Source organism: Mus musculus, chromosome 2 (genome assembly GCF_000001635.26).
Source record: "Mus musculus strain C57BL/6J chromosome 2, GRCm38.p6 C57BL/6J".
NCBI lineage: Eukaryota > Metazoa > Chordata > Mammalia > Rodentia > Muridae > Mus > Mus musculus.
Window position 1 is genome coordinate 35,447,349 of NC_000068.7, and position 26,978 is coordinate 35,474,326.

Sequence of the window (26,978 nt, forward strand, 5' to 3'; positions counted from 1 at the left end):
AATGGTATGCAGTAAGATACCCTATCATGACACTGGGCAGTGGCTGGACCCCCAATCCTGAATCAAAAAACTGAGACCCTACACATACTCCACATAGGGCCCTGAGCCCGGAGTTCCTCTAGCTAGCCACACTCAACAAATTTTCGATTTATATTTATTTTCCAGTCATTATGGATTTGCCCTAGCGCAGCCCCCATCATGAGTCAGCCATAGCTCTACCTGCTGCAGGGATAGAAGAGAAAATGAAAGCAAGCTGGGAGGTTGCATGTCTTCCCCGGGCAGCTGCCCTCGCCATGTGACCCACAGAATCCTGAAATTTGAGTCATTTTACTGTAACAACCAAAACACCAGTTCCCTGAGTGCTAAGAAAAAAGCAGTATGCAAATTAGCAGGGCTGTGTTCTGACTCTCGGGTCCCAGTGAGTTGTGGGTTCAAGTCAGAGTCGTTTCTGTCAAGCCAGGCACCCAGGTTGATCACCTGTCCCCTGACCCTAGCACATCTTGCCTAGCAACAAAGGAAACAGCCTTGCATTTATTTTCAGCTGGCTCCAAGAAAGGAAGGCCCAGCACTGTTGAGAAGGTCTGCTCCCTCTGACCACAGCTCAGGAGGTTAGGCCGAGACTAACCATGGGCACCAGAGGGAAGCCATTTTGAATTTAGTATGCAATAGCCGCTGGTCAGGAGGAAGAAAATGACCTGTCCCGAGAATCAGTACCTCCCTGTTCCTGGAGGTCACTCAGTTGTGGGTCTCTGATATGTTGTTTGGAAGCAGTGCAAGGGGCCCCAATCTTCCCTGGGATGCTGAGCAAATATTAAGCACTGTTCAAAGAATTCATCAAAGTCACAGTGCTACTGAGTGCTTTCTGCTATACTGCAGGCATTTCCTCTGATGTTCCTGCTCCTAAAGAGAAGACCCTGATTCCCTAATTAACAGCCTTCAAACTCTTGCTCCCAGGGCTGCTGTGAGCAAAGTGACTGTCATCCTATTAACCAGCCTACCCTCATGGTGGCAACAGCTGCCTTGAGCACTCAATGGAATCCTTGGGACAATTCCACAGCAACGACTGCAGTCCCGGCTCCTGGAAGTACAGCCTCAGCCAGGGCTGTCTGAAGCAGCCTGTACCTCGCCTTTTGAGAGCACAAGCCTTGATTCACTCAAGATAACACTGTAACCATTTCCTGGTAAGCCAGATGTGGAACATGATCCATGGTGGTCCAGCACCACATGGTGGTTTGTGGCCCCACGTAATGGTGCCTTTCCGAATGAATGAGCCATAGATTATGTGCAACAATGAAAGGCTCTGAACACACAATGAGCTAAACTCAACTTAAAATCAAACATGCAGTGAATCAGAGGTGCTGGCCCAAGCTGCATCGCAGGACTCCACTCTGGCCTGTTCTGAACACACAACATGCTACCATGCCACTTGATCCTCTCACCCCTGACTGCTGTGGCTGCTCAGCTGTCACACCCTGAGGGGGGGGGGGGAAGTCAAGAAAGCAAAGAGTTGCTCCTGTAGGCTCAGCCTGGCGATAATCAGACACAGAGACATTTCACAGCTGAAGGAAACACTAAGTGTCAATCCTCAAACCCTTCTCCTTTACAGATAAACCGAGCCTCAAGGAAAGATGCAGCTCAGAGCCAAGGTGGGAGGGTGGGAAGTCTGGAAGGCTCCTTGAAACCAGGATATAAAAGCAGGGTCTTTGGTGACTATTACATCTCCACCACGATGACATCATTGATGTTCTATGTCTAAAGTCTGCAACATTTCGCACTGGGGACACTGAAATTCTGAGGTTCATTAACATAGCCCCTCCCTCCCAACACTCCCCGGGACCTCCCTGACCACAGACATCTATAGCTCCATGAAGCTCTCGCCTCTAGTACCTTTGATAGACATGGCTGCTGCCCAGCTGGTGTTAAGAACAAAACAGATAAATGTCCCCTTCTGCATCTCCGGTACTTCTGCACATGAATGTAAAGGGACACAGCCCAGGTCAGTCAGAGTGGCCTTGAACTCTAAGGAAGCAGCTGGAGGGCAGTGGACCATCACACTGAGCAAGTCACCATGTCCTGTGCAGACTAGATTCATTCCTTCTCTGCCCTGGTGCTGGAGTCTCCCTCTGCTATCTATGCCACAGTCTCTGAATGGTGCACCTTTTCGGGGGTGCTTGGTGTTTGGACTCAGCCACGGAGCACCTCTGTGGTAATTTTTGAAAATTTGGAACATATAAAAGATGGCGTCCCAAGCACACTCAGTCCTGTTTGTATTTAGAAATATTATTTAGCCTTCCTTTGCACTATATTGTCTGACACACAAAACCAGACTTTCCTAAGGATCCATCAAAATCCATCTTCAACCCCAGACTGTGCTCTTATGCTTGGGGAGCCAAGTGCTGATTTTGCGAGTGTCCTCGCTTCTCCCGGACCTGATGCCAGACAAGTTCCTCCTAGGGACATCTGGACTTCCACATAAGCACTCACCGACTTCTGTTAGAAGGGGGAAGGCAGGCAGCTGTTCTCTGGATGTTGCTAACCCTAATAATACCGCTCTGGGCAGCTGACCGGTACCAGGCTTGCCGCCTCCTCTGGCTTCCTTTCTGCCTTCCAGCCAACAGAGCTCTCAGCTTCCTAGAGCAGATACAGGAAGGGCTGGAGGGTCGGCTCTCACCGAGGGCTCCTCTGCCTCAGGAACATCCCTTGTCACTCTCAGTGTGAAGACCACATCTGCAGGAAGCCAGCTAGTCACCTCAGAGGAGGCCAAGACTTGTCTCACATTCCCTAGGAGACTCAGTGCACACTCAAGACATCTAGGTATGGTCTCCCCTAGGTAAATTCTCACCTCTCCACAGGCAGGTGCAGAGCCCAGTACTTGGTAAGGGCTCCATCAACCCAGAAGGAATTAACAAATTCAAGAATGGATTGAGGGAAATTGTACAAATGTTGCTTGCCTGGCAGAGCCACAGTAAACCACCAGGCAGGTACATCTAGAAGATGGCTTCCTCATATCTACAGTCAAGAACAAGCTGACAACTTGGGATTCCTCTGGGAATAACAAGCACTTCCTCTCTGTGGGTTTTGCTTTGAGAATTCACTTCCTGTGGGTTCGGACTCCTTTCCCTCCGTCTTTTGTTTAGCTGTTCAGGGAGATTATCGGATCAATCTGTGCCCTGTGCTGTCTAGCTGACAGGGAAACTGAGGCTCCCACAACACCCCAACCAGTACCACTAGAACCAAGTGGGGTATGGCTACCTCACTTTCAGCACACAGCCCCCTTTCCAGTGGCCTAGACTGCAGTACAGCCCAGACTAAAGCATCTAGACCAGTGATTCTCAACCTTCCTAATGTTGCAGCCCTTTAATACAGTTCCCCGTGTTGTGGTGGCCACTAACCATGGGAATCATTTCATTGTTACTTCATACCTGAACATCTGCAACTGCTACGGTTGCAATGTAAATATCTGTTTTCTGAGGGTCATAGGCGGTCCCTGTGAAGGGGTCACTGGACTCCCAAAGGGATCACTGAATCATGAGCAAAGCTCTTGAAGAGGGACCCACGGGCTTATAATAATGAAAGGCTTATTAAGAACAAGTCCTAGCGTCTAGGTTGTAGCTCAGTTGGCAGAGTGTTTGTCCAACATCCAAGAGGACTTGGGTTTGATAGATCTTCAGTACCTCTTAAACTAGGTATGGTGGCCTGTTATCAGGCAAGAACATGTGTGAGAAGAACACAGGGGCTGTGTGACAGGATTAGTCCTAACTTCTCTCTCTCCAGCATTTTCAGCCCCGCCCCCTCCCCCTCCCCCTGCCCCAGGCAAGAGTCTCCTCCAGTTCCCTAAGACCCAGCACCTGTCTCCAGAATGCTTTCTCCTTGGAGCTACCAGGGGCTCCAAGACGCACTGTTGGAATTCAAGATCTGACTTGCATGACCCACTTCTCCCACTTCACTCATCATTCTTGGCCAAGACATGAGCACTCTAAGCCTCAGTTTGCCTACAGGTAAAATGGAGAAATAATTCCTATTTTTCTGTCCTCCCAGGACTACACAATCTCACTTCTAGAACTGTCCACTGTGACAATTCTGGATATAGCAACTCTGAGACTCCTCCCCAATTCCCCCGAGATTCATGTAATCAATTGGGAGTCGGGTGAGTTCCTTATTCCAGGACCTGTCACTCTCCAGCCTCTAAGAAGCACCAAGCCCTCCCTTCCCTCAGCTTCCAGGCCTCTCTTTGGTTTAAATGCTCCCCCTCTACCCCAGCTCACTCTGGGTACAGCCATGCTTCCACAGAAGAGTCCCACAGCCTCTCTCATGTCTGCACCCCAAGCTTTGCAGTCTCCATGTGGAGATTGGGCACCAGATCAACCCAGCCCTGGCTGAGACTTGGACAATCTATCCTTACTTCCTCTTTTAGATCCAGAAGGATTCTCAGAAATAATTCTGGGTAAGTAAGCATATTAAATGGTGACCTTTCTGGCCTACATGGTGACCAGTCTGGCCTAAATCTCAACAACTCTTTCACTTCCCCAATGCCTCCCCTCCCACCAGCCTCCTCTCAGGAGAGAAGGCAACGTTCCTAGTAGCCAACCGATGGAGCAGGACTCAGATCTCATAGCCGTCAAGGACTGAGGCATGATGCTAGAGAGATGGCTCAGAGGTTAGGCGCATGTGTTGTTCTTCTAAAGACCTAGGTTTGTTTCTTGAACTCACATGGTAGCTCACATCCGTCTATAACTCCAATTCCAAGGGATCCAATAGCTACTTCTGACCTCTGCAGACACCAGGCACACACACAGCGCACTTAGCACACGTTAACAAAAACTCTTATACAATTTTTTAAAAAAAAAAGGGCAAGCAAAGGCCCAAAGCAGGTCTCCACAGGCCACACCAACACTGGTGTGTGCCAACCAGAGAACTCTGTGGTCTATAACGCATGCCAACCATGAATTCTCAAACTCTTATCAGCTCACAGTTCAAGAGGGAAGAAACAGTGACCCCTGGCAGACATGTAGCTGAGGCCCACCCTGCAGGATGCCAGACTCCCCACCAACAACACAATGCAGAGTCTGACGTCAGAGAAAGGGCAACGGCTCAACTGAGTCTTGAAGGATGAGTAGGAGTCTATAGAGGGTAGACTTGGGAGGAAGTAAAGGAACATTGTAAGCAGGGGAAGAGGGCCCAAGGAACTGCTGTAATTTCTGAGGCTGGAGCAGAAGTCAGAGTATGCGGGACAGAGGTCAAGAATTAGGCTAAAGTATAACCTTTGCAGAGCCCTGAAAGTCACATGTGCTTAGAAAGATCAAAATATCCAATGAGCTTGGTGCCTTGTCTTCTTGCAAAATACAAGGTTGGAGCCGAGGCTGGAGAGGAGGAATCAGCCAACGTGGGTTGCTCTATCCTGTGCTACGCTACCATCAAAGCAACCAAGTCAAGCAATTAGGGACTGAAACTGCTGAAGGCATGAGCCCAAATAAGCCTTTCTTCTTGGTTTTGTCACAGTGGAAAGTGGACTAATACAGGAGGAAAAATCAAGGGTGGGCCCCCAAAAGAGGAGTCCTGTTTGCAAAGCTGTAGAAAGCTGAAGAGCACCGGGTGTGGTGGCGCACGCCTTTAATCCCAGCACTTGGGAGGCAGAGGCAGACAAATTTCTGAGTTTGAGGCCAGCCTGGTCTACAGAGTGAGTTCCAGGACAGCTAGGGCTACACAGAGAAACCCTATCTCAAAAAAAAAAAAAGCTGAAGAACAGGTTGAGAGCTTGGTTATCTACAGTAAGTCACAGTCTGAAATATTCAATGGAAAATTCCAGATACAAGCAAGTCATGGGTTTTCAAATGTATACCATGCTTCACACAATGAATTCTTGTGTCATCCCAATGAAAACAGCCCAGGACAAGAATTATTCCTTTATCCAGTGTATCCCCAGTTTGTGAGACTTGTAATAACTCCTGAGGCTGGGGCAGGTCCTGAGGGGTGATGTCATAAAGACAAGAGTGAGGTCAGAGTGTAACTACAACCCTTGACAGAGCTGGATGCTGGGAAGGATCATAACAGTCACAGCTTGTTATCTGGTGACATCACAGTGATACTGCCCTGGGTTCCAGAGAAGCTACAGAGGAAAACACAGAACACAGAAAATCCTGTAGGTTTCAGGTAGTCACTGGGGTCTTCAAATGTACCCTTGATAACTAATGAGGAAACTATTATATTAACAAACATATTGTCAATTAGATGAGTATCTCCAAGTACTGATTCCCTGAAAATAAGCAAGGGGTAAATCTGTACTCTTTACTTTGTCATGTGACTGGCTGTGACTACTGGAAACTGGGTGAGAGTGCAGAGAGGATGCTGAAGCAGGCATCTACAGAGAGGATGCTTGGATGCACGTCCACAGAGGGTGTTTGGAGAAGCATTAAATCATCTTTTCTTGATCTCTCACTATAAAAATGATACACACCAAACAGAAGTAGCTCCCTCAGCCTCTAGGTCTCAGAATAAGAGTTCACTTTGGAACAAACCTTCTGGTTGACTGACAACTAGAGAAAAACCACAAGACCACGGCCCTGCACTTACAGACAGCTGACGTCCTCTGTGGGAAAAAAAAAAAATCATCACTTGAAAAAAGAGCTCTAGAGTTGGTTACACACCACAACTGTAACAAAAGCTAGCTGGCTGATACACACTATAGACAGAGATCTCAAGTCCAGGTTATAAAGATGCACACATGCTCTCATAAGGAACTGTGAGCACGGGAGTCTCAACAGTTTCCATTATCTCTACCCCTAGATTAATTTAATTTAATTTAGTTGAGACGGGTATCATTATGCAGCCCAGACTGCCCTGGAGCTCACAGAAATCCAGCTGCGTCTGCCTCTTGAGTGCTGATATTAAAGGTGTGTGACATCAAACCCAGCATGAACCTAGATTTTACTAATCTTTTCCACTCTAAAAAACCCTGCCTTGGCCTTAACTCCCTGTAGCTCCGTACTGCTTAATCTCTTTCTTGGCCTTCCCAGGTAAAAGTCTTTAAAATCTCTAGTTTAAGAAAACTGAAACAAGCCAGGTGATGGTGGTACACACCTTTAATCCCAGCACTCAAAGAGGCAGACACAGGCGGATCTCTGAGTTCAAGCCCAACCTGATCTACAGAGCCAGTTCCAGAAGATCCAGGGCTACACAGAGAAATCTTGTCTCAAAAACATACATACATACATATACACATACATACATACATACATACATACATACATATACACACACAAAGATTGAAAAATTTTAAACATACCTAAAACACTGAGATTGAAATAATAGTTAGAAATCTCCTCACAATGAAAAACTCAGGACCTTATGGATTCACTGCTAAATCCCAAACTTTTTTTTTCAACAATGTTTTTTGTTATAATAATTTAATTTATTTGATATGTATGAGTGGCTTTGCTTGCATGTAAGCCTGTGTACCACATGCAGGCGGTTCCTGTGGAGTCCAGCAGAGGATGTCAGATCCTCTAGGATCCCCTGAGACTGGTGTTACAGAGCGGTGTTGTGACTGAGTGCTGGGCACTGGACTCTGGCCCTCTGGAAGAACACTGTCTCTCAGCCCCAAGTTCCAAATGTTTAAGGAGGACATAAGAACTGTACCTCTCAAATTGTCCCACAAAGTAGGAAAGGAAGAGACACTGACAAAAATCACTCTGTACAGCCAGTGTGACTGATACCAAAACCAGATAAAAACACAAGAGAAAGAGAGAAAGAGGGAAAGAAAGGAAGGAAGGAAGGAAGGAAGGAAGGAAGGAAGGAAGGAAGGAAGGAAGGAAGGAAGGAAGGAAGGAAGGTCCAATTTCCCTGATGAACAGAGATGCAAGAATTCTCAACAAAATTCAAGAACACATTAATGGAGCTGCAGAAATTGCCCAGCCATTAAGAGCATTCTCCTGCAGAGGAGCCAGATCTGCTTTCCAGCACCTACATGATAGCTACCAACTGTCTGTGCCTCAAGTTCCAGAGGGTCCAGTATCCTCTCCTGTGCTCCAGAGGCACCAGACACACACACAGTGCACATACATACATACATACATACAGGCAGGCAGGCAAACACACAAATAATTATTTTAGTCTTAGTTCTTTTTTTTTTTTTTATAGTGAAGGGATCATACATCGTGACCAATTGGTTTCATCACAGGGATGCAAGTCTGGTTCAACAAATACAAAACCATAAATAGAACATATCACATAAACAGACATAGGGCAAAATAGGCATGATTGGCTTAATGGATACAGAAAGACACTTGACAGAGTTCAATATGCCTTCATGATGAAAAGTCTGAAACTAGGAACAAACGGAATATATGTCAACATAATAAAGATAATATGTAACAAATCTGTAGCCAAGATTACACAGGAGAGAACTGAGCATCTCCTTTAAACTCTGGGGTGACACAAGGGTGCCCACAGGTGGCTATTTTCCCCCTCATGTTCAGTGTAGTGCCCCAAGTCTTAGCTAGAGCACTCAGACAAGAGGAAGATACAAACAGAATAAAAGTAGACAACAAAGAAGCCCGATGGTTCCCGCTCTCAAATAACATGATCCTACACTTAAAATCCACCTGCTGGTTGGGGCTCAACTTTAGGCCTAGCGCTTGGAGTTTGAGGCCAGCCTGGTCTACAGAGTGAGTTCCAGGACAGCCAGGGCTACACAGAGAAAACTTGTCTTAAAGCAAACAAACAAACAAACAAACAAACAAATCTTACAGACTCCACCAGAAAACTTTTAGATCTGATAAACATTTTTAGTAAAGTTGCAAGATAGAAATATCAACATATAAAAGCCAGTAGCTTTTTTACATATACCAAAAAAAATTAACTCACTGAGAAAGGTATTAGGAGAAATATTCCATTCTCAATAGCTTCAGGATAAATAAATAAATGAACAAATGAATGAATGAATGAATGAATAAATAAATAAATAAATAAATGTACAATATGCCTAGGAATAAGCCTCTAGAGTGAAAACTTTAAGACATTGAAAAGTAAGTTGAAGAAGACAATTGATAATGAAAAGACCTTCTGTGGTCATAGTACAGCAATCCCTGTACTTCAGACAAAGGTTACTATCTACACTATATAAAGAATTGAATAAAAGTAAACAAGCCAAAAAAAGCCCTGCCAAGTAATACATGGCCACTAAGCCAACAGTTCTCAGAAGCGGAAACACAAAAGACCAATGCTTTGCTTTGCTTTGCTTTGGTTTTTAATGTGCTCAACATCTTTAGCCATCAGAGAAATGTAAATTAAAATGGCTTCCAGAGTCCTTCCCACCCTAGCCATTGGCTATCACTAAAAACACAAATGACAACAGATGTCTGTAGGCAAGGATGTGAGCAAGAGAGGTCCTTATTCACTGCTGGTGGGAATAGGAACTGGTGTAGCCACTATGCAAACCTGTGCAAGGGTTTCTCATAAAACTAATAACAGCCACGAGCCCCAGGTCTACCATTCCTGGACTCTCTGTCATAGGCGGAGATCCTTGGCTGCCCATGTCAACAGCCGATCTGTTCATAAGCAAAGAGATGAAATTCAGCCTAGGTGTCCATCGGCTGGTGAGTGGACATCAAAGTTCAGGGTATACTAATATGCACGGGAATCTTATTAAGCCTCAAATAAAAATGAAATTCTCAGGAAAATGGATGAAAATGGAGACTAGTATATTGAGGTAGCCTGCCTGGCTCAGAAAGATGAATACCTCACATTCTCTCTCATGAGCTGATATATATGTGTGTGTAGTTATGCGTTTAGGTGTTAGCTATGTAAGTGTGGGCGTAGGGTATGAAACTAGAAAGGGGACATAAGAGGAGAAAGAGTTTAAAGGAACGGAGGGGGACTACCAGGGACAGAAGGGTCCAAGTGAAAGCATGGGAAGGAGGGAGCGGGGAGGAGGACAGAAAGGGAGGAGGCAGGGTGGGAGGAGGGGAGGAGGGGAAAAGGGAAGGAGGGAAGAGAGGAGGAGGGGAGAGCAAAGCTTTGTATAAAGATATCTCAACCAATGGAGGAGCTAGAGAAAGTACCCAAGGAACTGAGGGAGTCTGCAACCCTATAGGTGGAACAACAATATGAACTAACCAGTACCCCCAGAGCTCGTGTCTCTAGCTGCATATGTAGCAGAAGATGGCCTAGTCAGCCATCGTTGGGAAGAGAGGCCCCTTGGTCTTGCAAACTTTATATGCCCCAGTACAGGGGAACGCCAGGGCCAAGAAGTGGGAGTGGGTGGGTAGGGGAGCAGGGCGGGGGGGAGGGTACAGGGAACTTTTGGGATAGTATTTGAAATGTAAATAAAGAAAATATCTTATCATGAAAGAAAAGAAAAAAGATATCTCAAAAAACTTGTTTTGTATGCTAATTAAAAAATAAGCAGCTGAAGAGATTGGTCAGCAGCACTGGCTGCTCTTCCAGAGGATACAGGTTCAGTTCCCAGCACCACATATTAGCTCACAACTGTCAGTAATTCCAGTTCCAGGGATCTAGCGCCCTCTTCTGGTTTCTAAAGGCACTGTACTTGTGCGCACATAATCACATACAGATATATATATAGGTAGATACATATATATAATCAAAAATACATATTAAAAAATAAATATAACAAAAATACTTGCTTAGGCAGGTGAGGGGGTATGTGCTTGGGAAATGGGGGGCAAGGGGATTCAGAGAGAGACTGAAGCTAATCTGGGATACATAGACTATACTGAAAAGGCCTGTCTCAAAAACCTACTTCTTCGGCTGGGTGGGCATGGTGCTGTATGTCCTTAGTCCCAGAACTGAGGAGGCAGAGGCAGGTGGACATCTATGAGTTTAAGGCCAGTATGGTCCATGTATCAACTTCTAAGCCAGCCAGGAAACTATCTGAAAACCAGGTTCCTTGGGCTGGCCAGTTAGCCCAGCAGGCTAAGGCACTAGTTATGAAGCCTGAACATCTGAGCTCGAGTCCCAGGAACCACATGGCGGGAAGAAAGGTCAAAGTTCTACAGACTGCCCACTGACCTCCACACAGGCACCATGGCACGCACACACCCATCCACATCCACATACAATGAATGTAATTGTCATTTTTATAAAATGCCACTGTTCCTGCTGGCTCCGCTTCTGGGATTCAACTCACTCACTGCTCCTTCCGCTCTGTCCTCCTCTCTTTGTGTATTTTGGTAATCTATTTGCCCAATGGAACCTCTCCATCCCATCCTGTCCTTCTCCCAACAGCCACCCCCTCCCAGCACTGTTCTGCAACACTTAACAATGAAGGCAATTCATTCCTTTCTCTGCCCTCCTTCCTGTCTTCTCTCTCAGCTACCGGCACCATCATTAATCCAGTGACCCTTGTCATATGTAAAGCCAGGAACATTCCCGAAACTGCCTAGATTGTTGACTACAAGAACCAAGTCTGAAACTCCCTAGTTGATAACACAGAAGACTCTGGAGCCCAGGAATCTCTATGCCTAAAGCTGGTCTGGGGCAGACAAGCACAGGAGACAGTTTAGCATCCCACAGTGCAGTTGACAACCTAGTTCCTTCACCTGCACACACTACACACACATACACACACTACTACTCTCCTATGCAGTCTTCAGCCCTTCACCTGCACCCAGCTTTTGACAATTCCCATTCAAGTGCAGGAAGAACAGAACCGCCAATCCAGCTTGAACTGCCTTTTGAATATGTGGGCAATAAGGCAAAACTAAGCCACCCAGTAGCCTTTTAGGGAGAATCTCCCTAGGTGGACATATGATTAAAATTAGATACATTATAGGAAAGAACACATACAATAAGAAAAATTAGATCTGCCAGGCAGTGGTGGCGCACACCTTTAATCCCAGCACTTGGGAGGCAGAGACAGGTGGATTTCTGAGTTCGAGGCCAGCCTGGTCTACAGAGTGAGTTCCAGGACAGCCAGGGCTACACAGAGAAACCCTGTCTCGAAAAACCAAAAAAAAAAAAAACAAAAAAAAACAAAAAACCAAAAAACAGATCCAGGAAGTCCCTGAAACTGACCAGATTCACTAGGCCCCTCCCTACAAGAGCAAGCAATAAAAACTGAGAGTTACTCTCAGACTGATAGAAGCTGAGCTGCAAAGAAGACTCTGAGACCAGACCAGCTGCCTGGAAGAAGCAGAAACCAGCTGGACTGCCTAGACCAGGTTTAGATCAGTTACCTGGAAAGGGTACTCTCCAACTATTGAATTATCTGAAGGCTATGCTCCAGGTTCCCAGCTTTTGTGACTTGTCACCTGTCCTTTGATGATACAGCTATCCATGAGTCATGTATACTTCTGTAAGTAACCCCTCACCTATATTCCCATAAATAACATTAATAAAGCTCTGGGGTCCGCCAAGTTGGATTTTGGTGGTATCCGTATTTTGGTCTGCCCTGGACTCACTATCCAGGTGAGTAGACAGGTGTGCTGTATCCCCTGGCAAAAGTTTTGTCACACAAGACTTCAGCCACTTCTCAGAAAATGACCAGCCTAGACCAAACACAAGGACTGTCCCTCTAAAAACCTTCCAACTCATTAAAACCAAGAATGCTTACGGTTTATGTATTTTAGTGTACGTAAATTAGAGTGTAATTAAAAATTAGTAAATAACTTGTAAAGACCCCTGATTATTTATCAGAAAGCATATTCACTTCAAAAAATAATATTTATACCTGAACTGCACCTGTTGAAATGCTCAGCCCCACCCACTACCTCTTCCCTTCCACTCTCCCCAGCCCTTCCCCCCAGAGTCATGCCATCTGTTCCTTAGTCGTTTTCTTGCCATGGTGGGAGATGCTGAATAGAAAGTGAGCAACCAGGTTGTGGTGGCATACGCCTTTAATCCCAGCACTTGGGAGGCAGAGGCAGGGGAATTTCTGAGTTCGAGGCCAGCCTGGTCTGCAGAATGAGTTCCAGGACAGCCAGGGCTACACAGAGAAACCCTGTCTCAAAACAAAACAAAACAAAACAAAACAAAACAAAACCACACACTCCAAACAAACAAACAGGAAGCACACAAGCCTTAGAGGCTGGCTGGAGTGCATTCCAACCTCAGATTCAATCCAAACCCTGAGCACCCATAAACCAGTGACTTGGCTTCTCCCAACTTTGATTTCCTTCTCTATAAATCCAGCCAACAGTGCCAAGCTTATCCTGTTAGGCTGGGGAACCTAAGAGACCCATGTACACTAAAAGTTTCACCAAGACCCAGAAGTGCACAGGGAATAAAACCCATGGTCAGCCCCTGGCTCAGAAGTGTCAGAAACCGGGCAAATGGCTGCTCAGAGTCAGTATGGCCAGTGCAAGGCGGCCTTTCCTGCTCTGTGACTGAGAAAGCTTCCGGTAAAGTTTAGCCACAGGGGGCCATTGACAGTAATCAATTGATCTCCCGCCTTCTGATCTCAGGCATTCCACTGAAAACTGACCCTAATCACAGGGAATGGGGACAGGAGGCCTCCCCAAAACATCCTCTTGGGGCGTTCCTAACACAGAAAGTAGAAATAAAAGAATCGGTTCTATGTAGTAAGATCACAGGAGCAGGAGCCAGGGTCTCCAGGTACCCCTCCTAGGCCATTTGGGGCCTGCGCCAATACTCAAAGTCCCTGGAACCAGGTAATCCCAAGTGAAGTGTTCAGCCCTGCATTTAGTCACCAGACACCTGTTACTTGCAAAAGATAGCTTGGACCCGCACGCGGCTCCCATCAGGAAGAAGCAACTACTCCCAAAAATAACTGTAAGGAAGCACTATCAAAAGGCAGAGACTCCCGTAGTCCTGATGCCCCAATCCCTGGACAACCCGAGCCATGGCGAGCCCCCTCGCCTTTGCCTACCCAGAGCCTGAGAGCGCGAGGTCTTCAGCAGAATCGGTACTTCTCATTCCAAGAAGAGTCTACAAGGGAAGGTGTCAGCCAGCTAAGAAAAGGCAGGGCTAGGGCTCCACCCAGAATCTCCAGCCTCCTAAGACACACCTATCTACCTCCGGGCGAATGAAAGAGGCAGTCAGATCTGTTCTGGGGCCGATAGTGGCCCAGACAAGCAAAACTACAAAAATAAGAGTCCCTGGGGTCCTTCCTGAGGGAGGAGCTAGTGGCGTTGACATCCCCGCCCTCCTAGCCTCTTCCTGGCCCCCGCAGCAAGGAGGACAGCACTCTCTCCAGTCTCTGTTCTCTCTCCTCCGCGCCCCCCCCCCACAACATTATTTCCCGCTTTGCTGTTTCTTGGATGATTTTCAAGAGTTTGTGCAATCGCATATGTATGAAAATGCCATAATGAAACACAGTACTTTGCATGCAAAATAAATATAAAATAATAAAACGTTTGTGTGTGTGTTTTGTTGAGAGGTTCCCCTGCCATCTTCAAACACTTGATGGTGTCTCCTTGCAGTGGGAACGAGGTGGTTTGAAAAGTTGTGACGAGATTACCTCCCATCACCCAACACAGCAAAGTTAGTGCCTGAGACTTTGCCCAGGCTTGATTTTGGCTTGGTCCTTCCTTCACTGTTAGGAGTCTGTCTGTCTCTCAAATTCGAGTGTCTCTCACTTTGCCCCTACCTGCACCCCTTTTCCATCTTGTCCATAAGAAGAGCCAACCCGCCCTGTCCTAACTACAGTAGGAAAAGACACCTCCTGCTTTCTACACTCACTGGTTAGTACCGGTGGTCCCAGGATCTGATCTGCCCTACTCGCCCTGCCCTGCCCTGCCCTGCCCTGTGCTGCCCTGTGCTGCCCTGAATATCAGCTATTCGGATAGCGAGGGAAGGTGGCGGGAGACCCCAGTAAGCAAACAGATGCAGCGACACTGTTCAGGGTGGGACAGAGCCTAGAGTTCAGAAGTGGATACAGAGGAAATGATCGAGTGACCAGGACAAAAGCAAGGACCGAGGTAGGGCTGGGCCGGAATAGCGGCGCTCCCGCTCGCCCACACCTCCTCCCCACTGAAGCCCTCGCGTGGCTTCAGTGTCAGACGCCCGGCGGGACCCACCTGATCCGCAAAAGCAGGCCGGGTGTGTGTTGTCTGCTGCGCTGGAGACGGGACCACGCGGGCGGGCGGGCGGGCGGGCGGCGCCCTGCGCTGTAGGAGACCCGGCCGCTGCTCTGTCCGGGTGTGTCGGGTGGGGTGCGCGCCTCTGGCCCCTGCAGAGCTCGGCGGCCTAGGGCGCAGGCAAGTGGCGTGCGCCGACCCGAGGAGTGGGAGCCTAGAGAGTCCACTCCCACCCCCACCCCCAACACAACGTCCGGCGTGATGCACGTGTGATGCATCGGGTGTCCCTCACTTTACCCCAACCTGCACCTCTTTCCCATCTGTGGGAGGAGTGATGTTTCATCTCCACTCAGGCAGAAAAAAGCCTGAAACCAGCAAAAAAAAAAAAAAAAGAAAAGAAAAAGAAAAAGAAAAGAAATCGCTCACGGCCGCCTGTGTCTTCTGACCTGCCCATGGTGATAGGGGCTGCAGAGGAGGAACTACGGGTGTGTGTGTGGGGGGGGGGGGGTGTTACTGGGTGATGGGGTGGGGAACCGACACCCTATGCAATGAGGAAAGGTCTCATGGACACTGGCTTGGCTTACAGCCAGACACCTGGGAGCCTGGAAGGTCTTTCCACACTGGGTGTTTCTCTGGGAAGAAAGGAGAAAGGCCACGGGCTACAGGCTAAGGACTGCCCATGGATGCTTACTAGGCTAGGTCTCCCAGTCCTGAGCTCTGGGGTGAAAACTGGCCAAGAGGCATCTAGAGCATAGCTTGCTTGTGGCCTTCGAGCCTTGGGTGTCCTCTGATCGGGTTATACAGAGCCACTGCGACCTTCTGTAATTATTTAGAAAGGAACCCAAAATAATCGTGGCAGAGTTTATACCTCTATGCCCAACAAGCACATCTGCCCTCATCTGGTTTGCTCCACCCTCAGGCTCAATTGGATCTGTTTCATCCCCAGATAAAAGGGTATAATTTTGCTTTTGTTAAAATATCCACCATTGGTTATAGTTTTAAAAAAAATAAGATTTTTAAAGTTTTTGTTTGTTTTATGAGTGTTTTGCATGCAAGTATGTGTATGTATATATACAACGTGTGTGCTTGGGTGTCCCACAAGTTCAAAGGAAACTACTCGGAAACCCAAGATCTGGAATTCAAGATGGTTCGAGTCACCTTGTGGGCGTGGGAACAGAACCTAGGTCCTCTTTGTAAGCCCCAGAAGGCTCATGAGTAGCTAGGCCCCTCCCCTGAGGACCTCCTTACGCCAACACTCAGGTTCCGCCCACAGACCACTCTCACTTCCCTAATGGTTGGTCAGACTCAGCTCGCTGCCCCTCCTCGTTCCCTCCCCGCCCCTCTCAGCCCCCCACCCCCACCCGCGGCCAGCCATCAAAGTAAAAAGCCCAAACTCTATGGAAAGCTCCGCCCCAAGGAAAGCTGTGACAACACTGTTTTCATCTACTGTCTCTGCTGCTTCTCCCCCACAAGCCGAGGCAGCCACCACCTTCCTGGGTTCTTGTGCCGGGCCAGAGCAGAGTTATAACACTTGCAGCGGGGAAACACTCTCCCCACCCTGGAGGAGCTGTAACACTAGCTAACACTATTCCGGTCAGAGCTGTAACACCATTCTACAAGAGCAACAGGTGCGCTTTAACAGTGAGCTATCTCTCCAGCCCTTGAACATCATTGTCACAGACTAAGAAACGTATTAAAGTTTATTAACTTATTAAAGCTGTAACTTGATGTCGTGGAGATTGCACACATTGTTGAGGGTCCTATGCCAAAGGAAAGGGGACACAAGGTTCCTGAGGTAAGCACAGAGCCTACGTACTCACCAAGTACAGCGGCAGAACTTGGAAAACCCCAGTGGAACACAGCAGCAGCAGAATGGAGTCGTAGGCCCCACACAGCGGCTCAGGAATGTGGAGCCATGCAGTGGTACTGGCTAGTTTGTTTCGCCAGTTTGACACAAACTGAAGTCATCTGAGAGGAGGAAACCTCAATGAAGAGAATACCTCCTTAAGATCCAGCTGTAGGCCATTTTCTTAATTAGTGACTGATGGGGGAGGGCCCAGCCCACTGTGGGTGGGGCCACCCCATGGCGGCGGTCCTGGGTTCTATAAGAAAGCAGGGTGAGCAGGCCTTGGGAAGCAAGCTAGTAAGCAGCACCCTTCCATGGCCTCTGCATCAGCTCCTGCCTCCAGGTTCCAGCCCTGCTTGGGTTCCTGTCCTGACTTCTTTCAGTGCTGTGGAAGTGTAAGCCAAAGAAACCCTTTCCTCCACAGCTTGCTTTCAGGCTTGGTGTTTTATCATAACCATGAGAAGACAGGCAGCCAATACAATGAGCCCTTTGCTGGAGATCAATCCTAGCATTGTCTTGCCAGTGTGCTCACTGGAGCTCATTAGTAACCACAGTTCAAATAGTAAGCCGAGGCGCCAAGTGCTTTCATTTCCACTTCTCAGTTACCACAATTGAGAACACGCTGTCAACTAGACAGGAGGAGCTTTTGTTGCTGTTGTTTTGTTTTTATTAAAATAATATTTTCACTCAAGGTTCTGATCATGGTTTGCCCTCTCCAGGTCCTACCTACCAAAGCTTTATAGTTTGTTTGGGAATATGTTGCTTAGCTCGGGTTGGCTTTGAACTTGTCACAAAACTATGGCTGACCCTGAACTCTTGCCTCCACCTCCCAAATACTTAGAGTTTGGGGGGGAGGGTGCGCGCTCCATTACATCCTGCTTGGGGTGGGGGATTGAGGAGCAGACATAGCACCACACATCTATAATCCCAGCATTCGAGAGGCAGAGGTGGGAGATTGCTTCAAAATCAAAACTAGCCCAGTTGATGTAGCTAGGGACCCTGCTCAAAATAAGAAAACAAGGGCTGGCCAGATGGCTCCGTGAGTTAGGTTTGCTTGCTACTATGCCTGAGGACCTGAGTTCAGTTCCCAGAACTCACTTGGTGGACAGAGAGAACTGACTCTGTGGAGTTGTTCTCTGACTCCACACATGAGCTTCTGCCTCTGACACTAAATAAACAACTGTTGGAGAAAACAGTGATAGTTCTACAAAAAACAAGAGTCCCAAAGGAGTTGCCATGTGTTACTAGGGAAATTGAAGTCCAATCCTGGGCTCTTAGTCTCATTAATAAAAATAATTTAAGAATGGACTCAAAAGGAAACTCAAAGACAACTTTATTAGAGTTCAAACAAACAAACAAACAAAAAGGAAAACAAAACTCCGTGACAGCTATTCTGTTGCTGTGAAGAGGCACCATGACCAAGGCAAGTCTTAAAAAAAGAAAGCATTTAATTGGGGGCTTGCTTACAGTTTCAGAGAGTTAGTCCATCATTATCATGGTGGGGAGCATGGTCCAGGCTCATGCATGCAACCATTCTACCTTCAAGTGACAAATGTCCTGTCTTCCTCATTTTCTTCACCTGGGTAGCTGCTGAGATTCACAGATTTTCTCTTGTGGTTTGAATAAGATACCTCCTACCCCTCCTGCAGGCTCCTATATTTGAGTGCTTAGTCATCAGGATTTGGAACTCTGATAGGTTAGAATGTTAGAACAGTAGTGGCCTTGTTGGAGGAAGTGAGTCACTGCAGGTGGGCTTTTAGGGTTCAAAGTCCTCTTCAGGCCTAGAGTCTCTCTCTCTCTCTCTCTCTCTCTCTCTCTCTCTCTCTCTCTCTCTCTCTCTCTCCCTCTCTCTCTCTCTCTCTCCCCTCCCCCTGTCCTCTGTCCCTGAGAGTTAGCTTAAACAGTTTGATCAGTTTGATCTCCAATAAGCCTTCCTTTCTCCCCAGAAGTGGTCTAGTTCAGTGGTTTCACTGTGCCCTGACTTACAATGATATAGCTCGATTGATAGTCCATTGTGATTACAATCAAAAGACGAAGGTCAGGAAGATGCTCAGCAGGTGAAAGAAAATGCTTGTCACTCAAGCCTGAGGACCTGAGTTCAATTCTAGCACCTGTAATCCAGCACACACACAATAATATGGGAGGGAGACAGGAGAACTGGCCCAAAGTCCACGGACTTACTGTCCTAGAGTGCACATCAAAGCTGTAGTAACAAGAAAGACTCTGCCTTGGGCTGGAGAAATGGCTCCACAGTTAAAATTGCATAAGAGTATGGGCTGGCGGGGCATGGTGGCACACGCCTTTAATCCCAGCACTCAGAAGGCAGAGGCAGGTGATTTCTGAGTTCGAGGCCAGCCTGGTCTACAGAGTGAGTTCCAGGACAGCCAGGGCTATACAGAGAAACCCTGTCTTGAGCCCCACCCCCCACCCCCAAAAAAGGATAGTATGGGCTAGAGAGATGGCTCAGTGGTTAAGAGCACTGACTGTTCTTTCAAAGGTCCTGAGTTCAATTCCCAGGAACCACATGGTGCCTCACGACCATATATAATGAGATCCAATGCCCTCTTCTGGTGTGTCTGAAGAAAGCTACAGTGTAGTGATATAAATAAAATAAATCTTTAAAAAGAAAAAATTACTTAAGAGTTATGAGAAACTTGTGGGTGTGGTTCCCAACAGCCACACTGGGCAGCCCTAGGGAATCAACTGGCCCCTTCTGGCTCCCACAACCACCTGAACACACACACGGAAGAGTTGAAAGGAGAGGGGAGACAGACAGACAGACAGACAGACAGAGGAAAATCCCTGCCTAAAAACAAGGTAAGAAAGAACATTTTCCCAAAACATTGCCCTCTAGTCTCTACACTAGTTCCTGACACACTAGTACCTGCTCTCCTTCCTTTTCTTCCACACGGAACACATAAGAAAGAGAGACAAAGTAAAGGGGACTAGAGAGAGGCCAGTGAACAAGAACTCACATAGCTTGCTTGTACCAGGCCCTGGATTCAACACCAGCACCACCAAAAAAATGGGGAGAGGGTGGAAGAGATGAGGAAACAGAACACTTTGCAAACATACTTTGTTGTTGGAAACTGTTATAAATGGTATATAAAATTAAAAGACTTCTGCTTCTGTGTTCAGAAACTCAAGCTGAATAGTCCATCTCCAGCAAGTCTTCCAGGTCTAATAAAACAACCTGTAATCCAAAATAAAGAAATTAATTAATTAATTAAAATATAATACAGAAAAATGGTAAGTGTGAAGCACAATGTCACAAGTTTAATCTGTTCCTTGATTTTATGCCATTTGAAATTTTTTAAGGGCTGGTGAGAAGGCTCAGCAGGTAAGAGCACTGACTGCTCTTCCGAAGGTCCTGAGTTCAAATCCCAACAACCATATGGTGACTCACAACCATGTGTAACAAGATCTGACTCCCTCTTCTGGGGTGTCTGAAGACAGCTACAGTGTACTTACATATAATAAATAAATAAATCTTTAAAAAAAAAAGAAAAGAAATTTTTAAAATTTGATGCTAAAGTTTTTATTTGCGTTTGTGTTGTGGACTTGTTCAGTTTATAGAGCCAAGGGCAGAAAAAAATTCATGCGTTGTTTAGATTTAAATTTGCTTCCTTAAAATGTGAGCTAATACCATGGGTCTGCTTTAGATATGTTTTTAATTCTTTGAGAGAAACCATCAAGCTCTCAAAAGTTAAACAACTAGCTGCGACTGAGTAAATGCCTTGACTGTTAGTTACCAGATTTTCTGTAACACTGCTTCTGAGGACACGTCAGTATGCAGGTCACCCCGGGTAATGAACCAACAGCAAACCCAAGTTAAGGTCATTACTGACTGTGCTGGAGCAGCCACTCCCAGTTTGCATTCTCCCACCTCTGAACAAGGTCCTTCCTCTTGTCAGATTCTCCTTATCTGAGTGCTGAGGTCAGGTGGCCTTTGGGAGAATCTGAAATATCCATCCAGAAGATTCTGACATGGGAAATTTCCTCCTAGCATCTTTGGTGGGGAACAGAATTAACCATAAGGAGTGCAAGGTCAGTGTTAGGTGAGCCTTTCCCACAGAAACACTGGATGAAGGAAATCCTGTGCAACCAGAAAGCCCTGGATTCCCAAAGACAGCCAGCCTTACCCTCATAGACAAACGCAGAAGTGAGATGTAGGTAGGGAAGTGACTTCTTCAAAGCCAAAAGTGTGGGGTTTTCAGAGCTAGGATCTGTCCTAGGCCTTTCCCCAGCTCCTTATCCAGTGACAGGTAGGGAAACTCACAGGTCCAATGTGGGTTGGGAGGTGTTTTAATAAAGACGCAAAAGAGATAGTGTTAACTCCACAGAACTGCAGGGTAAATATGAGACCCATATCTAGGAAGAAATGGGCATGAGCAGAACACTAGAAAAGGGAAACTTAGTCATGGTACCTCAGAGGTGGCCTGGGTCCCTGTAGGAGACAGTGGGGCACAACACATCTGAGTAGTCCTGTCAGAGACATTTACAGAAAAGGCCAGGGACTAACAACCATTAGTAAGGTACTCCCAAGAAGGGAGTATGGCATGATGGAGGTTCTGTATCAACAGGATACTCTCATCTTAACCATCAGTCATTATAGGGAAATGACATCAGAAGGAAAGGGGAAAAGATGAAGGAAACAGAAAGAGGTAAAAACTGAAGAAATAAAGGGGGTTGGGGAGGAACTTTGGAGGGAGGGAGGGAGGGAGGAAGAGAGAGAGAAGATGTGAAGGAATAATGAAAAAGAGAGAGAGAATGAATGTTTTAAGCTGTACATGCTCTAAGATATCCCATGTCACACAGCAGAGTCCCCTGCAGGGCTTTGTCCTGAGTGACCCCATCTTTCAACCAGCAGTTTTCTCCATTTGGGGCACCAATGCTGAGGCAGTGAGTCTGCATCTTACTTGTGTCAATAAACAGCCATCTCCTGGGCCAGCAGGATGGCTCAGCAGGTAAAGGTGCTTGCTGCCAAACCCAAGGACTGATTCAATGTCTGGGACCCACACAGCAGAAGGAGCAAGCTATGATAAGTTGTCCTTCAATTTCCACATGCCTGTGTGCTACCCCTAAATACTATCTGCCCCGTGTGCATCATGAGGTGCTGAATAAGTAACTTATTTACACAAATGAAGCATTGCCTCTTATGAACTTACCAAATTAAACCAGGAACGTGTGGACACATAGATATTTCAAAACCACTCCAGATTGCCCATCTCAAACATCGCAAAACCAGCAGATCAAAGGATGATGCAATTCTCCTCATATGAGATACAGAAAATGGAGGAGAATATATTAGTCAGGGTTCCCCAGAGGAATAGAACTGAATTAACAGGATAAATATGTGCATATGTGTGTCTGAGTGTCTGTATGTGTGTGTGCATCTGTATGTGTGTGTATCTGTGGGGGGAGGGGTGTATGCATCTGAGTGTATTTGAGTATATCAAGATTTAGTGAGTCTAATATAGATATTTTAGTGTAGAGATTTAATCACTCTTATGAGTGACCTACAGGAAGTGGCTGTGTAGTCAAACAGAGGCTGTCTCTCAATGGATTGGCTAACAGCTGTTTAGTCCATGAGACTGGATGTCTGACAAGTCTCAGTCTAGTGGAGAAGTCCCAGGGGATTCCTAGAGAGCTGTTGGTCTTCAGTCTACATTGGAATCCTGAAGAAGTAGGTTCAAACACCAGTGAAGGAGTGCATCAGCATCAGTGTCCACATAGATGAACCTGCCAGCAAGAGCCAAAGCAAGCAGGCAAAACCAAAAAGCTTCCTTCTCCCACCTCCTTTTATGTGTGCTGCCACCAGAAGGTGTGGCCCAGATTTAGGGTAGATCTTCTCATTGCAAATGATCCAATGAAGAAACTCCCTCACAGGTAGTCCCAGACACTTGGGTTTTAGTTCATCCTACAGTTTTCCTGTTCCTTCTGAGGGACCACAGGATACATAACAAGTTCTGGAAGAGCCAGGGCAGAGAAACCTTGTCTCAAAAAACTAAAATAGATAGGATGGTACATGATAGATAGATAGACAGACAGATAGCAAAGAAATACAGAAAGCATGACAACAGAAAAGCTATACAAGGTACAAACCAAAACTAGAGACAGTGTCTCCCTCAGGAAATCTTGGCACTAAGATGTGATGAAATGACATATCAGAACGTTACAGCTATAGAAAACCAACAGTCAGCGACCCTATAGCTAGGAGTATAGATGGGTTTATCATATGGACACTACTGGTATCTTGAACATGGAAGCCTTGGTAAAAACCTGTACCCAGTAGAAAGCTAATCTTTCACCTGTAATCCAATCTGCAGTTGTGACATCTGTGTCAGAGTATGACATCTATCTCAGACAAAATGTGATGACACTGTCAGCCACTCACATCCTAACCCTGTGTGGCACCATAACTATCAGACTCTCAGACCAGTTTTGTCCAGAGAGCTGTTGTTGACCATCCACTGGTCATTGACCTGTGCTTGCTGCTAGAATGACCAGTGACTCCCATGACAGATACAGCCACTTGCAGCACAGATGCACGCCGCTGCTGGAGCACATTAACTAGATCCTTAGTGAAGCTGAGACACTGACTTGTGGTGTCTTAGCCATTACATAGGGTTTCTATCGCTGTGATAAGCAGCATGACCAAAATCAGCTTGGGGAGGAGAGGGTTTGGCTCAGCTTACAGTTCCACAGCACAGTCCATCACTGAGGGAAGTCATAGCATGAGCTCAAGGTGGAGGCAGGAGCTGAAGCACAGGCAAGGAGGAGGGCTGTGTACTAGCTTGCTGTCTGTGGACTGCTCACCCTGCTTTCTTACACCCCCCAAGACCACCAGCCCAGGGAAACCTTCCATAGTGGGCTGGGCCCTTCCATATCAACCATACATCAAGAAACTATCAGCCATAGCACCCAGAGCTGATTCTGTGACACAGCACTCCATACCCAAACACCACTGGGAGAGAGCTGGTCTCCCAGGGGTGTAGATACACCTGTGAGCACAGGTAAGACCACCACTTCTGTTCAGAGGGACCCGCTTGGATCCCTCAGGTCACAGGAACCAAGGAACAACCAGAGACAGGATACTTCCGGTTTCTGTCTGCATCCCCAGACTGACCCTGTACCACAGCTGTCCATACCCAAATTCCTGTTGGAGAGAATTGGTCTCCCAGGAGTTCTAATGCACATGCAGGAGGGACAAGCTACAGTCAAAAACAGCAAGAACAACTAACACCAGAGATAACCAGATAGTGAGAGACAAGGGCAAAAACATAAGCAACAGAAACCAAGGCTACTTGGCATCATCAGAACCCAGCTCTCCCACCACAGTGAGCCCTGAATACTCCAACACACCAGAAAAGCAAAACTCTGATTTCAAATCACATCTCATGATGATGACAGAGAACTTTAAGAAGGACACAAATAACTCCCTTAAAGAAATACAGGAGAACACAGGTAAACAGCTTGAAGCCCTGAAAGAGAAAACACAAAAATCCCTTAAAGAATTGCAGGAAAACACAACCAAATATGTGAAAGAATTTAATAAAACCACCAAGGATCTAAAAATGGAAATAGAAACAATAAAGACATCACAATGGGAGACAACCCTGAAGTTAGAAAACCTAGGAAAGAGATCAGGAGTTATAGATCAGCAACAGAATACAAGAAATAGAAGAGAGAATCTCAGGTACAGAAACTACCATAGAAAACATTGACACAACAGTCAAAGACAATACAAAATGCAAAAAGCTCCTAACCCAAAACATTCAGGAAATCCAGGACACAATGAGAAGACCAAACTAAGGATAATAGGTATAAAAGTGAGTGAAGATTCCCAACTTAAAGAGCCAGTAAATATCTTCAACAAAATTGTAACAGAAAATTTCCCTAACCTAAAGAAAGAGATGCCCATAAACATATAAGAGGCCTACAGAACTCCAAGTAGACTGGACCAGAATAGAAATTCCTCCTGTCACATAATAGTCAAAACACCAAATATATAAAACAAAGAAAGAATATTAAAAGCAGTAAGGGAAAATGGTCAAGTAACATATAAAGGCAGACCTATCTGAAGTACTCAGAAGTATTATACCAGACTTCTCACCAGAGACTATGAAAGCTAGAAGATTCTGGGTAGATGTTATACAGACCCTAAGAGAACACAAATGCCAGCCCAGGCTATGATACCCAGCAAAACTCTCAGATACCATAGATAAAGAAACCAAGATATTCCCTGGTAAAACCAAATTTACACAATATCTTTCCACAAGTCCAGCCCTACAAAGGAAAATAGATGGAAAACAACAACACAAGGAGGGAAACTACACCCTAGAAAAAGCAAGAAAGTAATCTTCCTTCAACAAAGTCAAAAGAAGATAGCCACACAAACATAAAAATAACATTAAAAATAACAGGAAGCAACAATCACTATTCCTTAATATCTCTTAATATCAATGGACTCAATTCCCTAATAAAAAGACATAGAATAACAGACTGGATATGTAAAGAGGACCCAACATTTTTCTGCACACAGGAAATGCACCTCAGTGTCAAAGACAGAGTAAAGGGCTGAAAAACAATTTTCCAAGCAAATGATCCCAAGAAACAAGCTGGCATGGCCATTCTAATACTGAATAAAAGCAAGGAAGGACACTTCATAATCATCAAAGGAAAACCTACCAAGAACTCTCAATTCTGAACATCTATGCTCCAAATGCAAGGGCAGCCACATTCATACAAGAAACTTTAGTAAAGCTCAAAGCACACATTGCACCTCATACAATAATAGTGGGAGACTTCAACACCCCACTCTCATCAATGGACAGATCATGCAAACACAAACTACACCGAAACACAGTGAAACTAACAGATTTAATAGATATCTATAGAACATTTCATCCTAAATTAAAAGAATATACCTTCTTCTCAGCAACTCATGGTATCTTCTCCAAGACTGGCCATATAATCGATCACAAAACAGACCTCAACAGATATAAGAAGATCGAAATGATCCCATGCCTCCTATCAGATCACTATGGATTAAGGCTGGTCTTCAATAGCAACAAAAACAACAGAAAGCCCACATAAACATGGAAGCTGAACAACGCTATACTCAATGATATCTTGGTCGAGGAAGAAATAAAGAAAGAAATTAAAGACTTTCTAGACTTTAATGAAAATGAAGGTGCAACATACCCAGACTTATGGGACACAATGAAAGCAGTGCTAAGAGGAAAACTCATAGCTCTGAGTGCCTCCAAAAAGAAACTGGAGAGAGCTTACACTAGCGGCTTGACAGCACATCTGAAAGCTCTAGAACAAAAGGAAGCAAATATACCCAGGGAGAGTAGATGGCAGGAAATAATCAAACTCAGTGCTGAAATCAACCAAGTGGAAACAAGAAGAACTCTTCAAAAAATCAACCAAACCAGAAGCTGGTTCTTTGAGAAAATCAACAAGACAGATAAACTCTTAGCCAGACTAACCAGAGGGCACAGAGACAGTATCCAAATTAATAAAATCAGAAATGAAAAAGGATATATAACAACAAAAACTGAGGAAATTCAAGAAATCATCAGATCCTACTACAAAAGCTTATACTCAACACAACTGGAAAATCTGGATGAAATGGACAATTTTTCTAGACAAATACCAAATAACAAAGTTAAATCAGGATCACATAAACCATCTAAACAGTCCCATAACCCCTAAAGAAATAGCAGCAGTCATTAAAAGTCTCCCAACCAAAAAAAGCCCAGGACCAGATGGGTTTAGTGCAGAATTCTACCAGACCATCAGAGAAGACCTAATACCAATACTCTTCCAACTATTCCACAAAATAGAAACAAAAGGAACACTACCCAGTTCATTCTATGAAGCCACAGTTACACTGAGTATTCTTCCTTACACATGGAACAGTTTCTGTCTGATCAATAACTTGTCACAATTTCCTTTTATAGAGAACTTCATAAGAGTTTTTTTTTCTACTTCTATCATGTTTAATGCTCCAAATATATTTTAAAAACTGGTTGAGTGTATATTACTTTAGCTTCAGAAGATATCATACATATTTAAAGGGCATTTAACTATTATAAATTATTTTGATGCCTTAAAATGTCAATACT

The 26,978-nt window shown here is 45.6% G+C and overlaps 1 protein-coding gene across 11 annotated transcripts in view; it reads right to left on the reverse strand.

The window, feature by feature from the left end:
• Positions 1 to 17,033, reverse strand: part of Ggta1 (glycoprotein galactosyltransferase alpha 1, 3) — a 64,203-nt gene extending 47,170 nt beyond the window's left edge. For 4 of the 11 annotated variants that reach the window (NM_001308300.1, NM_001145821.2, NM_001308299.1 and 1 more), the window contains exon 1: positions 13,847 to 14,101. The gene's annotated coding sequence lies outside the window, so the exon portion shown is untranslated. Of the gene's footprint in view, positions 1 to 13,846; positions 14,102 to 14,996; positions 15,458 to 16,816 lie in introns of those variants that run through there. The other 7 variants (XM_030247542.1, XM_011239026.2, XM_011239029.1 and 4 more) reach the window with 6 other exon arrangements.
• Positions 17,034 to 26,978: the final 9,945 nt, after the last annotated feature.